This window comes from Mustelus asterias, chromosome 4 (genome assembly GCF_964213995.1).
Source record: "Mustelus asterias chromosome 4, sMusAst1.hap1.1, whole genome shotgun sequence".
Lineage (NCBI taxonomy): Eukaryota > Metazoa > Chordata > Chondrichthyes > Carcharhiniformes > Triakidae > Mustelus > Mustelus asterias.
This window is the reverse complement of record NC_135804.1, coordinates 88611129-88626824: the sequence shown is the minus strand read 5'-3', so window position 1 is coordinate 88626824 and position 15696 is coordinate 88611129.

Genomic DNA, 15696 nt, shown 5'->3' with positions numbered 1-15696 from the left:
CCTCGGAACACTTTTGTATCTCTCCCCTCTCACCTTAAATCTATGCCCTCTAGTTTTAGACTCCCCTACCTTTGGGAAAAGATAGTGACTATCTCGCTGATCTATGCCCCTCATTATTTTATAGACCTCTATAAGATCACCCCTCAGCCTCCTACGCTCCAGAGAAAAATGTTTTTGTTTATCCAGCCTCTCCTTATAACTCAAACAATCAAGTCCTGGTAGCATCCTAGTAATTCTTTTCTGCACCCTTTCTAGTTTAATAAAATCCTTTCTATAATAGGGTAACCAGAACTGTACACAGTATTCCAAGTATGGCCTGACCAAAGTTTTGTACAACTTCAACAAGACGTCCCAACTCCTGTATTCAATGTTCTGACCAATGAAACCAAGCATGCTGAATGCCTCCTTCACCACTCTGTCCACCTGTGATTCCACTTTCAAGGAGCTATGAACATGTACCCCTCGATCTCTGTTCTGTAACTTTCCCCAACGCCCTACCATTAACTGAGTAAGTCCTGCCCTGGTTCAATCTACCAAAATGCATCACCTCGCATTTATCTAAATTAAACTCCATCTGCCATTCGTCAGCCCACTGGCTCAATTGATCAAGATTTAGTTGCAATCCAAGATAACTTTCTTCACTGTCCACTATGCCACCAATCTTGGTGTCATCTGCAAACCTACTAACCATGCCTCCTATATTCTCATCCAAATCATTAATATAAATAACAAATAACAGTGGACCCAGCACTGATCCCTGAGGCACACCGCTGGTCACAGGCCTCCAGTCTGAAAAATAAGTCTCTGCAACCACTCTCTGTCTCTATCATCAAGCCAATTTTGTATCCATTGGCTACCTCATCTGGATCCCATAAGATTTAACCTTATGCAATAACCTAACATGCGGTACCTTGTCAAAGGCTTTGCTAAAGTCTATACAGACAACATCAACTGCACTGCCCTTATCTACCTTCTTGGTTATCTACCCCTTTAAAAAACTCAATCAAATTTGTGAGACATGATTTTCCACTCACAAAGCCTTGCTGACTGTCTCTAATCAGTTCTTGCATCTCTAAATGCCTGTAGATCCTGTCTCTCAAAATACCTTCCAACAACTTACCCACCACAGATGTGAGACTCATTGGCCTGTAGTTCCCAGGCTTTTTCCTGCAGCCCTTTTTTCAATAAAGGCTCAACATTTGCCACCCTCCAATCTTCAGGCACCTCACCTGTGACTATCGATGATTCAAATATCTCTGCAAAGGGACCTGCAATTTCCTCCCTCGCTTCCCACAATGTCCTGGGATACACTTTATCAGGTCCAGAGGATTTATCTACCTTGATGCGCTTTAAGAAATCCAGCACCTCCTTCTCTGTAATATGTACACTCCTCAACACATCACTATTTATTTCCCCAAGTTCCCTAACATCCATGCTTTTCTCATGCTTGGTTTCAGTGGTCAGCACAAGAGTTGGGATGTCTTGTTGAAGTTGTACAAGACATTGGTAAGGCCACACTTGGAATACTGTGTACCGTTCCGGTCGTCCTATTATAGTAAACATATTATTAAACCAGGAAGAGTGCAGAAAAGATTTAATAGGGATTTACCGGGACTTGATGGTTTGAGTTATAAGGGGAGGCTGGATAGATTGGGACTTTTTTCTTTGGAGCGTAGGAAGTTTCGTGGTGATCTTATAGAGGTCTGTAAAATAATGAGGGGCATAGATAAGGTAGATAGTAAACATTTTTTTCCCAAAGGTAGGGGAGTCTAAAACTAGAGAGCATAGGTTTAAGGTGAGAAGGGAGAGATACAAAAGAGTCCAGAGCAGCAATTATTTCACACAGAGGATGGTTAGTGTCTGGAATGAGCTGCCAGAGGTAGTAGTAGAGACGGGTACAATTTTGTCTTTTAAAAAGCATTTAGACAGTTATATGCGTAAGATTGGTAGAGAGGGATATGGGTCAAACATGGGTAATTGGGACTAGCTTTATGGTAAAAACTGGGCGGCACGAACAAGTTGGGCCGAAGGGGCTGTTTCCAAGCTGTAAATCTCTATGACTCTAAGATACTCTGTCAGAGAATCGGTGCAGACTCAATGGGCCAAATGGCCTCTTCTGCACTCTTGGGATTCTATGATTCTGATTATATTCTTTTGGTATATTTCTCAAAAGATTGTCTTTCCCTTTTGTAATGGCACCCAATTCTTTCTATCGTGCTTCATTGTAAATTTGTATTCAGTTGTTGATTTCTCCCTAAAAACTTGGTCAATCTTTTTTTTAATTCCTTTTTAAAATTTCCATCTTCCTCCCATTGCAATGCAGTTTTATCTACTTTGTCTTTGCTGCATTTAGATAAGCTTTTGAAGGTTATCCAATTGTCCTCAACAGATTTATCCTTGAGTAGTCTTTTCTAGCTCATCTGTCACATCTCCATCAGTATTACTCATCTTGTCATAGGTTTGGATGGTAGTCTTTATAAACTCAAGATGTTGTCAGGGTCTTCAACCAACAGTGTTTCTTGTCAATCTGATTCACAAACACCAAGCTCTTAGATGTTCCTGACATTTAACAGCAACCCATCCACTTTTCCAATTCCATGTGTCCTGCTTGAATATCCTGCACCATTTTGAACTATAATCATTCCATCATCCTGATTAGATTCTGAGGACATCATAATAACTGCCTGCCATCATGTGTCTGTTTCAGCGTTTATTTTTTAATGCTTCTGACATTTGTGCACATACATCTCATTTTCATTTTTGGCCCTTTAACCTTTCTATCTGGTTGTTTGGTCTCACAGAATCCCTATAATGCAGAAGGAGGCCATTCGGCCCATCAAATCTACACCTACTCCCTGACAGAGTATGTTACACAGGTCCTCTCCCCTGTCCTATCCCCATAACCCCACACATTTACCATGGCTAATCCATCTAACCTACACATCTTGGGACACTAAGGGACATTTTAGCATGGCCAATCCACCTAATATGCATTTCTTTGAAGTGTGGGAGGAAACCGGAGCACCTGGAGGAAACCCATGCAGACACGGGGAGAACGTGCAAACTCCACTTAGTCACCCAAAGCTGGAATTGAACCTGGGTCCCTGGCGCTGTGAGGCAGCAGTGCTAACCACTGTGCCACCATGCTGCCCCTGTGTAGGTACTCTTTGCGATGTTATATTCTTGGCCCTGTGCTGATCACTTTCATTTTCTTCTTTCGTGCTCTGAGCCGCCCCCATGCTGCTCTTTTATTTAGTGTCGGTGGTGCTTAAGATAAATAGTTGAACACCAAGGAAATGGATCAATTGGAGATACACTGGATGGCAACTGATTTGTTACTTAGACTCATTGGGCCCGATTTTACCATTAAGTTGCGCATGCATTTAAATTGACTTAATGGGCTCCCTGCCCAACTTTACCGGCACTTCTCCCTTTACCACCGCGTTCGCCCATCCAGAATTGGCGGGAAACAGACATGCTCTACAAAATTCCGACTCAGGCACTCCAGTTAGTGAGGAGGTAAGTGATGAGCGTCCGACGGCTCTCTGCTTGAGATTGGTGGGTGGGGGGGAAGGGGGGATCTGCTGCCACTCATTGGACGGAAGGGGGGTCCGCTGCCATTCTGCCTGAAATTAGTGATGAGGAAGGGGGATCCGCTGCTACTTTGCCTGAAATCAGTGGAGGGGAAGAGGGGTCCGCTGTCACTCTGCCTGAGTAAGAGTTTTAACAACATCAGGTTAAAGTCCAACAGGTTTATTTGGTAGCAAATGCCATTAGCTTTCGGAGCACTGCTCCTTCATCAGATGGAGTGGATATTTGCTCTCAAACAGGGCACAGAGACACAAAATCAAGTTACAGAATACTGATTAGAATGCGAATCTCTACAACCAACCAGGTCTTTGATGCGCGATTAAATCACTCGGGAGGCTAGATCGTACCCGGGAAATAAAGGCTTTTATTAGTAACAAGAATGGAGCATACTATATAACAATACAATCCCAGACTAAAGGGTCACCAGGCAGTGCAGTGACCTTTATACTCCTCCAGGTAGGCGGAGCCAACTGGAGTGTACCACAGAACAATATCAACAGGTAGAACACCCCAATCCTAACCCCAACAGTGGCAACAGTAACATATCTACAAATACCCATAGTGCTGACCATCTATGGTTCAGTACCCATAGTTTGGGGCGGCACGGTAGCACAGTGGTTAGCACTGCTGCTTCACAGCTCCAGGGTCCCGGGTTCGATTCCCGGCTCGGGTCACTGCCTGTGTGGAGTTTGCACATTCTCCTCGTGTCTGCGTGGGTTTCCTCCGGGTGCTCCGGTTTCCTCCTACAGTCCAAAAATGTGCGGGTTAGGTTGATTGGCCAGGTTAAAAATTGTCCCTTAGAGTCCTGGGATGCGTAGGTTAGAGGGATTAGCGGGTAAAATATGTGGGGGGAGGGCCTGGGTGGGATTGTGGTCGGTGCAGACTCGATGGGCCGAATGGCCTCCTTCTGCACTGTAGGGTTTCTATGTTTCTATGTTTTTAGTGGTAACCAACTATGGTTCACCACAGTCTTAAAGATACAGACAATGTGAGTGAAGGGAAAAATCAGTGGAGGGGAAGGGGGGTCCGCTGCCATGCTGCCTGAGATCAGTGGGGGGAAGGGGGGTCTGCAGCCATTCTGCCTGAGATTGGGCGGAGGGGGAAAAGGGGGTCTGTTGCCACTCTGCCTGAGATAGGTGGGGGGGGGGGGGAAGGGGGGAGGGGTCTGCGGTCGGTAGAGTGGTGAGGGGATAAGGGGTCAGAATGTTGTGGGGTGGGGCAATGTCTGCGGGGGCCAGGGGGAGGCATTATCTGGCCTGGGAGTGGTGTGGCAGGGGAGGCAAGATCGGAGCTGCAGTGTTTCGGGTGCGTTAAGCCCCGCCCACAGGCTTGTGCAGCGTGATTCAGAATCGCTGACATTTTTGCAGGCAGCGTGCATACGGCGGCGGATCTGAAACACTCCCAGTTTCAAGTCTGCCGAGCACTTACAATCAAACTGGTAAAATGGAGCCCATCGAGGTTTACAGCATGGAAACAGGCCCTCAGCCCTTCTTGCCCAGTTTTCACCACTAAGCTAATCCCAATTGCCCACATTTGGCCCATATCCCTCTATACCCATCGTACCCATGTAACTGTCTAAATGCTTTTTAAAAGACAAAATTGTACCCGCCTCTACTCCTGCCCCTGGCAGCTCGTTCCAGACACTCACCACCCTCTGTGTGAAATAATTGCCCTTCTGGACCCTTTTGAATCTCTCCCCTCTCACCTTAAACCTAAGCCTCTAGTTTTAGACTCCCTTACATTTGGGGAAAGATGTTGACTATCTACCTTATCTATGCCCCTCATTATTTTATAAACTTCCATAAAGTCACCCCTAAGCCTTCTACGCTCCAGGGAAAAAAGTCCCAGTCTATCCAGCCTCTCCTTATAACTCAAACCATCAAGTCCCAGTGGCATCCTAGCAAATCTTTTCTGCACTCTTTCTAGTTTATCAAGTTAGACAAAGTTTAGTTTGGCTTAAGCTGCTTAAAACCAGGCTACACAATAGCAATGCCTGCAGGTGGAGAGAGTTACCCTCTGTGCTTTTGTGGCAATGTTCATTGAAGTCAAATTCCAGGTTGACAAATTTAATTAAAGTTTCCTATGTATTGATCTTACTCTCCTTGCCAAAATGAGCAACTTGCATCAGCAGTATCGGGAAGTAGTTGGTGATGCACGGCAAAATCTTTCATCTTTAGGGTACTGGCTCTCACCAGCAAGGTAGCAAGATGATTAGATCAACAAATGGAATTTTAAAAATCCTTTTCGCTTCCACCAAATTTTAGATAACATCGACCATGCGCATTCCCAGGAATTTATATCATCTTAACTGACTATTAGGAATGAGATTCTTCATGAATGTTTCGTGTGATTGGTTGCCATGGGCCTAGTTTCTATTTTTGGAATATAATTGATTTTTAACCCTAATATCAAACCTGATCTGAATTGTGAATGTTTTGGAAAATAATCTGAAAGGATTTGAAGCAATCATGAAGTGGCACTTTGTTCTCCAGTTCTGTTTGCTTTATTTCTTAATATCTCAGTTTCTTATCATAACAACCTCTAGCAGCTCAATTATGGGAATAAATAACATCCATACCTATTTTGCAATTGTCCAAATCACATTTGGGGGACATGATCCCAGTGGTGATTTTCACCATAGTATTAAAAGACATTCATTTAATGTAAAGGAACAGTTCTGATAGTATGCCTTCAAAACCTATTGGCCAGGATTTAGCTGGAGTCTCAATTAAATAATGAGGTTGGTCACAAAGAGGTATGTCATACTATCCACGGCATAGACAGGATGGATAGTCAGAGGCTTTTTCCCAGGATGGAAGTGTCAATTACAAGGGGGCACAGGTTCAAGGTGAGAGGAGGAAAGTTTAAGGGAGATGTGTGGGGAAGCTTTTCACCCAGAGAGCGGTGGGTGCCTGGAACATGCTGCCAGAGGAAGTGGTGGAAGCAGGTAACATTAGCAATATTTAAGAGGCATCTGGATGGGTCCATGAATAGGGAGAGAATAGAGGGATACGGACCGAATAAAGGCAGAAGTTCTTTTTTGTAGTTTAGTTAGGGCATCATGATCGGCACAGGCTTGGAGGGCCGAAGGGCCTGTTCCTGCGCAGTACTTTTCCTTGTTCTTTGTTCTATTATACAATGTTGTGTGGGAGAGGCTGCAATAGCTACCATTTACAAAGGGAATCAACATCTATGTGCAATAATTGTCACCTGGGACATACTTTAGAAGTAAAAAATGAACATCAGATTTAGGTATTTTGTCCAGTTAGAACCTTAAAAAACTTGATTAGTTTTATCAAAAAATGATAACGCAAAATTCAAGTTGGTGTGTTTTGAGGAGAATGCAGTTTTTTCATGTAATTCTGTGTTTCAAGGAAATACTGAGAGTATCTAAAACTCTAGAACATAATCCGTCAGTTGATCGTGATGAGTGCTATAACCTATTGTTGTTTCTGTAAGCCAAAGGATTACAGCTGGATTTGAATTAGGTTTAAGTTTATTTATTAGTGTCACAAGTAGGCTTACATTCACACTGCAATGAAGTTACTGTGAAAATCCCCGAGTTGCCACACGCCGGGGCATGTTCGGGTACACTGAGGGAGAATTTAGCATGGCCAATGCACCTAACCAGCACGTCTTTTGGATTGTGGGAGGAAACTGGAGCAACCAGAGGAAACCCACACAGACACGGGAAGAACGTGCAGATTCCACACAGACAGTGGCCCAAGCCGGGAATCGAACCGAGGTCCCCGGCGCTGCGAGGCAACAGTTGCTAACCACTGTGCCACAGGGCCACCCAAATTATTGAGCATCCATAATAACCTTAGAATTGACTTTGTTTGTCGGGATCACTAATAGTGCAAGTGAAAACTTGCCTCCCTTACCCAGATAAAGTTTGACCCTAAGTCTTTCCCAGCACTAAAATTTCCAGTTCTGAGTTAGGAGTTTACTATAGGCCCCCAAATAGTAATAGAGATGTGGAGGAAGAAATTGCTAAGCAGATTATGGATATGTGTGGGGGTCACAGGGTAGTTGTCATGGGGGACTTTAACTTTCCAAATATTGATTGGAACCTTTGTAGGTCAAATAGTTTGGATGGGGCACTTTTTGTGCAGTGTGTGCAGGAGGGTTTCCTGACACAATATGTGGATAGGCCGACAAGAGGTGAGGCCACATTGGATTTGGTACTGGGAAATGAACCAGGCCAAGTGTTAGATTTGGTTGTGGGAGAGCACTTTGGAGATAGTGACCACAATTCGGTGTCTTTTGTTATTGCAATGGAGAGGGTTAGGGCCGTACAGCAGGGCAAGGTTTACAATTGGGGGAGAGGTAATTATGATGCGATTAGGCAAGAATTAGGGGGCATAAGTTGGGAACAGAAACTGTCAGAGAAAGGAACTAATGAAAAGTGGAACTTTTTCAAGGAAAAAATACTGGATGTCCTTGATAGGTATCTCCCTGTCAGGCAGGGAGGAAATGGCCGAGTGAGGGAACCATGGTTCACGAAAGAGGTGGAATGATCTTGTGAAAAGGAAGAGGGAAGCTTATGTAGGGATGAGGAAACAAGGTTCAGATGGCTCGATTGAGGGTTACAAGTTAGCAAGGAATGAGCTGAAAAAGGGGCTTAGGAGAGCTAGGAGGGGACACGAGAAGTCCTTGGCGGGTCGGATCAAGGAAAACCCCAAGGCTTTTTACTCTTATGTGAGGAATAAAAGAATGACCAGGGTGAGGTTAGGGCCGGTCAAAGACAGTAGTGGGAACTTGTGTATGGAGTCAGTAGAGATAGGCGAGGTGATGAATGAATACTTTTCTTCAGTGTTCACCAAGGAGAGGGGCCATGTTTTTCAGGAAGAGAAGGTGTTACAGGCTAATAGGCTGGAGGAAGTAGATGTTCGGAGGGAGGATGTCCTGGCAGTTTTGAATAAACTGAAGGTCGATAAGTCCCCTGGGCCTGATGAAATGTATCCTAGGATTCTTTGGGAGGCAAGGGATGAGATTGCAGAGCCTTTGGCTTTGATCTTTGGGACATCGCTGTCCACGGGGATGGTGCCAGAGGACTGGAGAATGGCGAATGTTGTTCCTCTGTTTAAGAAAGGGAATAGAAATGACCCTGGTAATTATAGACCGGTTAGTCTTACTTCGGTGGTTGGTAAATTGATGGAAAAGGTCCTTAGAGATGGGATTTACGACCATTTAGAAAGATGCGGATTAATCCGGGATAGTCAGCACGGATTCGTGAAGGGCAAGTCGTGCCTCACAAATTTGATAGAATTTTTTGAGGAGGTAACTAAGTGTGTTGATGAAGGTAGGGCAGTTGATGTCATATACATGGATTTTATTAAGGCGTTTGATAAGGTCCCCCATGGTCGGCTTATGATGAAAGTGAGGAGGTGCGGGATAGAGGGAAAGTTGGCGGATTGGATAGGTAACTGGCTGTCTGATCGAAGACAGAGGGTGGTGGTGGATGGAAAATTTTCGGATTGGAGGCAGGTTGCCAGCGGAGTGCCGCAGGGATCAGTGCTTGGTCCTCTGCTCTTTGTGATTTTTATTAATGACTTAGAGGAGGGGGCTGAAGGGTGGATCAGTAAATTTGCTGATGACACCAAGATTGGTGGAGTAGTGGATGAGGTGGAGGGCTGTTGTAGGCTGCAAAGATTCATAGATAGGATGCAAAGCTGAGCTGAAAAATGGCAAATGGAGTTTAACCCTGATAAATGTGAGGTGATTCATTTTGGTAGGACAAATTTAAATGTGGATTACAGGGTCAAAGGTAGGGTTCTGAAGACTGTGGAGGAACAGAGAGATCTTGGGGTCCATATCCACAGATCTCTGAAGGTTGCCACTCAAGTGGATAGAGCTGTGAAGAAGGCCTATAGTGTGTTAGCTTTTATTAACAGGGGGTTGGATTTTAGAGCCGTGGAGTTATGCTGCAACTGTACAGGACCTTGGTGAGACCAAGTTCTGGTCACCTCACTATAAGAAGGATGTGGAAGCGCTGGAAAGAGTGCAGAGGAGATTTAGCAGGATGCTGCCTGGTTTGGAGGGTAGGTCTTATGAGGAAAGGTTGAGGGAGCTAGGGCTGTTCTCTCTGGAGCGGAGGAGGCTGAGGGGAGACTTAATAGAGGTTTATAAAATGATGAAGGGGATAGATAGAGTGAACATTCAAAGACTATTTCCTCGGGTGGATGGAGCTATTACAAGGGGGCATAACTATAGGGTTCGTGGTGGGAGATATAGGAAGGATATCAGAGGTAGGTTCTTTACGCAGATAGTAGTTGGGGTGTGGAATGGACTGCCTGCAGTGATAGTGGAGTCAGACACTTTAGGAACATTTAAGCAGTTATTGGATAGGCACATGGAGCGCACCAGGATGATAGGGAGTGGGATAGCTTGATGTTGGTTTCAGATAAAGCTCGGCACAACATCGTGGGCCGAAGGGCCTGTTCTGTGCTGTACTGTTCTATGTTCTATCTATGTTCTATGAGTGTTCCGGTATATTTTGACAAAACACTCTTTTTAATCAGTCAATACCATTGGGCCACATACAGCAGATTTTTATTCACTGGAGAAACCTCTGCTATTTTGTTCATGGTCAACAACTAACAAATGTAAGAATTAGACATCTGTATTCAGGTCCGGCAGTGAATTGGAATATTTGCTATATTGATTTGGCAAGCGATGGGAGCAATATGCAATCTTGATGCAGATCATCTTTTGCTGATGAGTCAAACAACCTTATTCCGAGCAGTGAACATGGATCATTTCACAATCTAATGCAGTATCCAGTTGGGTTTTGAGCATCAAGAACTAATCTATTTGTGAATCAGCATGTTGAAATGTAGATGAAAGAAATACCTATACAAAAGCGTAGCTACTACGAGGAAAGCATTAGACTAATGATAATCTGGATAGCCATTCCCGAGACATACCCTGAGGAAGCAGGAAGCAATGATCATTTCCCATGAGTTATGCACATGATCTGTGCCATTCACACCCTCCACCATACAATTATAAACCTGGAAAAGAAGCAAGAGCTCAGGGAAGTCAATAAGGAAGATAGGAAAGTTAGCTTTCAGGGTGGGATTATTTCCTCAACTATAAATTTGGGAGTCCAGAACGAGGAGTCAATGGGAGCTATTTTACCATTTTGATTCTAAGTGCTGGGCGGACTTGAAACTGGGATTGTTTCAGATCCAACTTCTAGACCCATTCTGAGGCGCCCCTATACGCACTCTGCCTGCAAAAATATCAGCGATTCCGAATCGCGCTGTACAAGCCTGTGGGCAGAGCTGAACGCGCCTGAAACTCTATAGCTTCGATCGGCGCCTCCAACTGCATATGTGCAGAAAAAAAGTTAACAGAATACAGTTCCCCTGCCACATCATTCATGGGCCAGATGATGCCTTCCACTGGCCCCCACAGACATTGCCCCACCCTCACAACATTACTGCTCCTCTTATCGCCCCATCCCCTCCGCCACCCAGACCGATTGCGGGCTCCTCCCCACTTCCCCCTCACTGATCTCAGGCAGAGTGTCAGCGGACTTCCCCTTCCCCCCACTGATTTCAGGCAGAGTGGCAGTGGAACTCCCACTTCCCCCTCACTGATCACAGGCATCGTGACAGTGGAACCCCTTTCCCCCCGCCACACCGATCTCAAGCAGAGAGCCATCGGACACTCGGCACTTATCTCCTCACTAACTGGAGTGCCCAAATTGGGCTTTTGTGGAGCATGTCTGTTTCACGCCGATTCTGGATGGGCGAACGTGGTGGTAAAGGGGGAAGTGCCGATAAAGTTGGGCATGCAGCTCATTAATTCAATTTAAAAGCATGCAAATACATTTAAATGGCCGTCGCACCTGTTTCGGGCACGGTCCCGATCGCGGGCACTTTCAGGCCTTGGTAAAGGGGGAACCACGCAGAGGCGGGTGTGGATTACGCTACTTGCCTCACGCCTGACTTTACCAACTTTTCACGCCCGAAACGGGCGCAACTTAATGATAAAATCGGGCCCATAATTTGAGGATAAGGGGTAAACCTTTTAGAACTGAGGTGAGGAGAAATTTCTTCACCTAGAGGGTGGTGAATGTGTGGAATTCACTACCATAGAAAATGGTTGAGGCCAAGAAATTGTGTGATTTCAAGAAGAAATTGGATGTAGCTCTTGGGTTTAAAGGGATCAAGGGATATGGGGGGAAGGGGGGAATCAGAATATTGAATTTGATGATCAGCCATGATCAAAATGAATGGCAGAGCAGGCTCGAAGGGCCGAATGGCCTACTCCTGCTTATAGTTCTAAACTCAAAAATATTGGCCCAAAATTCCCTGGTTTCTCACTGCTTTGTGGAGTAGTGGCTCACTAATAGCGCCAAAGGAAAGCGGAAATTATAGAGTGCATTGGCCATGCTAAGTTCTCCCTCAGTGTACCTGAATAGGCGCTGGCTGGAGTGTGGTGACTAGGGGATTTTCACAGTAATTTCATTGCAGTGTTAATGTAAGCCTACTTGTGACACTAATAAATATACTTAAACTTACTTGATATGTCACTTCATATTTCCCTGGGACTTTGCAATGTAAGGTTTAAAGAAATTAATGCAAGTTCATAGAATCAGTGCAGAAGGAGCCATTCAGCCCATCAAGTCTGCGTGGACAACAATCCCACCCAGGCCCCATCCCCGTAACCCCACATATTTACCCCACTAATCCCTCTAACCTACTCATCCTGAGACACTAAGAGGCAATTTAGCATGGCCAATGCACCTAACCCGCACATCTTTGGACTGGGGGAAGGAAACCGGAGCACCCGGAGGAAACCCACGCAGATAATATACAAATTCCACACAGACAGTGACCCAAGCCGGGAATCAAACCCAGGTTCCCGGAGCTTGTGAGGCAGCAGTGCTAACCACTGTGCCACCCACTGTTCATCTCTCTGAGTTAAAACTGAAAGAACATCATCAGAATTCCTTTAGGTATTTCTGTCATTGTAGGAGCAAAACATTACATTGGAAGCCTTCCTCTTTTTACTGAACCTTTTCTTGGTCGGGAGGTGGGAGGAAAAGGATCAGGAAAGCTGAGAAAGGAAGTCATCAAGCAAATGATGTGGTAGTGAATTTGAATGAGGGTGGGCGTGAGAGCTCTGCAGAGAGGATGGACCATTTTAACGCCAAGGTATCATTTAAATATTTCAATACTGCACCCGCACAAAACTGACGATTGATCTCCGAGCTGGTGGGCGGGAGTGGGAAGTTAGTGTTGAATTATGAAGAGATTTGTACAAGAATTTCAGAATCATTGGGAACAGAAGGACAAGACAGCCAGCCTGAAGGCATGAATTTGATTTTTTAATGAACTGAATGAGCAAAATTAAAACAATTAACTTAAGACACCTTTTGCCTACAAGAGGAAGACTAAAGTGATATGGTTGCAACATAGGCATGCACTGAATGTTAATCATTTTGTAAAACTGCAAGGAATTATTGTGAATTATTGCAATGCACAATAATTGTGCATTATTGTGTTGTTGTTCCAATACATAAGAAGATACTCATTGATTTTACCATGCTGAGAGGCAGTAACAAAAGGACATTTCTCAGTATTACTTGCCTCATCAGAAATGCAGATACAAACACAAATTATTTTCTTAGAAAATAAATTCAAAAGTATAAGAATGCAATCAATAAGAAGGTGATTTGTCATCCGGATGGGCTGAACTTTGTCAAGGCAGTGATGGTGGGCTTGAAGGCAGGTGAGCCAGAAGATTCACAGTGCAGCACGGCATGTCGCTCCCAGATGTGACGCCACCTCATTTTACCAGAGTTGGTTTCTTTGGGATTGGAGTGGTGGGCAGGCGGTTAAGGTAGCTCAGGAAACACTTAACTGGCAATCACATGAGGCAGTGAAATTTCACCAAAGGTGCAGGGGCATCATGATGGCTCAGCACCTCATTCGAGTGGGCGAGGCCCATTGGGAAGCCTTGTAATTGAAATAATGGATGTTTTGGATTTGGATTCAAGGATTGAGCAGTGAACAGAAACTCTTGCACATCCATTCTTGAAGCAGAAATTAACCACTGAGATTGGTGGTGGAAAGGGAATGTCTCGGAGAACACTTTCTGGCAGGGAAGTTCGGCCTCCGAGATCCGAGTGCCTGGCAGTGTCTCTGATAACAGAAGCCACTTACTCAGAGATGGGCTGGAGCAGTGGGGAGGAGCTGTATCCCCAGCAACAAAGGCAGTCAGCCACCTAGTGCCCCGTGAATGCAGATGTGTTTGGTTGAGAGGCAGGAGGGGCAGAAGGTGAGATACCCAGAGAGTCAAGTGTATCATCAGAAGATCAGCTTCCTGAGCATGTTGGAGCATCATGGAGGATGGCCTATTTCCTGAAGAATCGGGGGTACACCCTATGCCAGTAGCTGTCAATCTGGCAGTGACCTTGAACTTGTTAGCCTGAGGCTCACTTCAGGGATGACTACCGGGTGAATGTAAAACCACACAACGAGCAGCTCACAGTAGCTGCAGATCTGAAGTGACAGATGCACTTTTTTTTTTACTGGCATCTGACTTTGCCATCTTAAACACAAATGTGGCCAGTTGAGCACAGAGGGCCACGGGGTTTGCCTCAGTGACAGAATACCCTCAGGTGAAGGGCATGATCGAGCACGCACATGCTGCCATTAAGGCCCATCACCTCAACCAGGATTATTTGTCAACAGGAAGATTTCCACTCCGTAAGCCTTCAGCTGATGTGCAATCATTGGCAGCACTTTTCAGATTTGCATAAGCTTTCCTGGCAGTTATCATGATTCATTCATTCTGAGGCAGTGAGAGTTCACTCGACAACATAAGTCACATAGATGGCTCCAGTTGGACAAGAGGTACCCAGAAAATAGGTTGCTGCTGTCCCTCGTACAGAGCTCTACACCTGAAGTATAGAAGAGACCAAACTGCTGTTATTTTAGCACAAGAGCAACAACTGAACAGGCTATTGGTCTTCTCAAGATGCAGTTCCAGTGTAACTTGACAGATTGGGGTCACTCTCTCCTGTACCCCGCAATGGTTTTCTGGGTTGTTGTGGTCTGTTGCGACCTGCACAATCTGGCCATCCAGAAAGAAGTGGAACTGGGGAAGGACTATGATGTAGAACGCAATGCCTTGCCAGAGGAGGAGAATTTAAATTAAGATCAGCTGGAGATACTTCAAGGCAACCAAGGGATTGGATTTATGTAGAAACAGACTGACTATGATGGCAGGACGTTGGGTATGCCCTGTTGCAGGAATGCTTCACATGAAAGTTTAAAGTTGAAGTTTATTTATTCGTCACAAGTAAGGCTTACATTAACACTGCAATGAAGTTACAGTGAAATTCCCCCAGTCGCCACATTCTGGCGCCTGTTCGGGTCAATGCACCTAACCAGCACGTCTTTCAGACTGTGGGAGGAAACCAGAGCACCTGGAGGAAACCCACGCAGACACAGGGAGAATGTGCAAACGCCACACAGACAGTCACCCAAGCCGGGAATCAAACCAGGGTCCCTGGCGCTGTGAGGCAGCAGTGCTAACTATTGTGTCATGTGCCACCCCAACTGAACAAGCTATTGGTCTCCTCAAGGTGCAGTTCTAGCGAATCTCGACAGATTGGGGTCACCCTCTCCTATGCTCCTATGAGCAAAGCCCCATTGGAAATGTCCAAATTGCACAGCAAGGTAATACATTTGGCCCCTCTACAGGTTATAAGGAACTATTCAAATCTTCTGGGGATCATCACTGCTGCAGAGAGTCTTTTGCAAGACCACCTGGCCACATCTTCTTGTCAAATCTCAGACGTTGACAGGACTATGATTGACTATAACGGAATCTTTCACACCAAAAAACACGACAAATGGCACTTTTCCACCATAACTATTTTACTCCAAATAAATTACATTTCTCTGAACTTCACAGGTCAACAACTTGGTGATTTTGGGGGCGATTCTCCCAAAAGTACTGAATTGGCGAGAAAACTGGTGTAAATCATGACTGTTTTTTCAGTGCAATTTCAGACCCGAATCTCCCCACTCTGTGCAATGCAGAGGTCACAATCGTGAATGTCATTAAATGCTCGAGGGC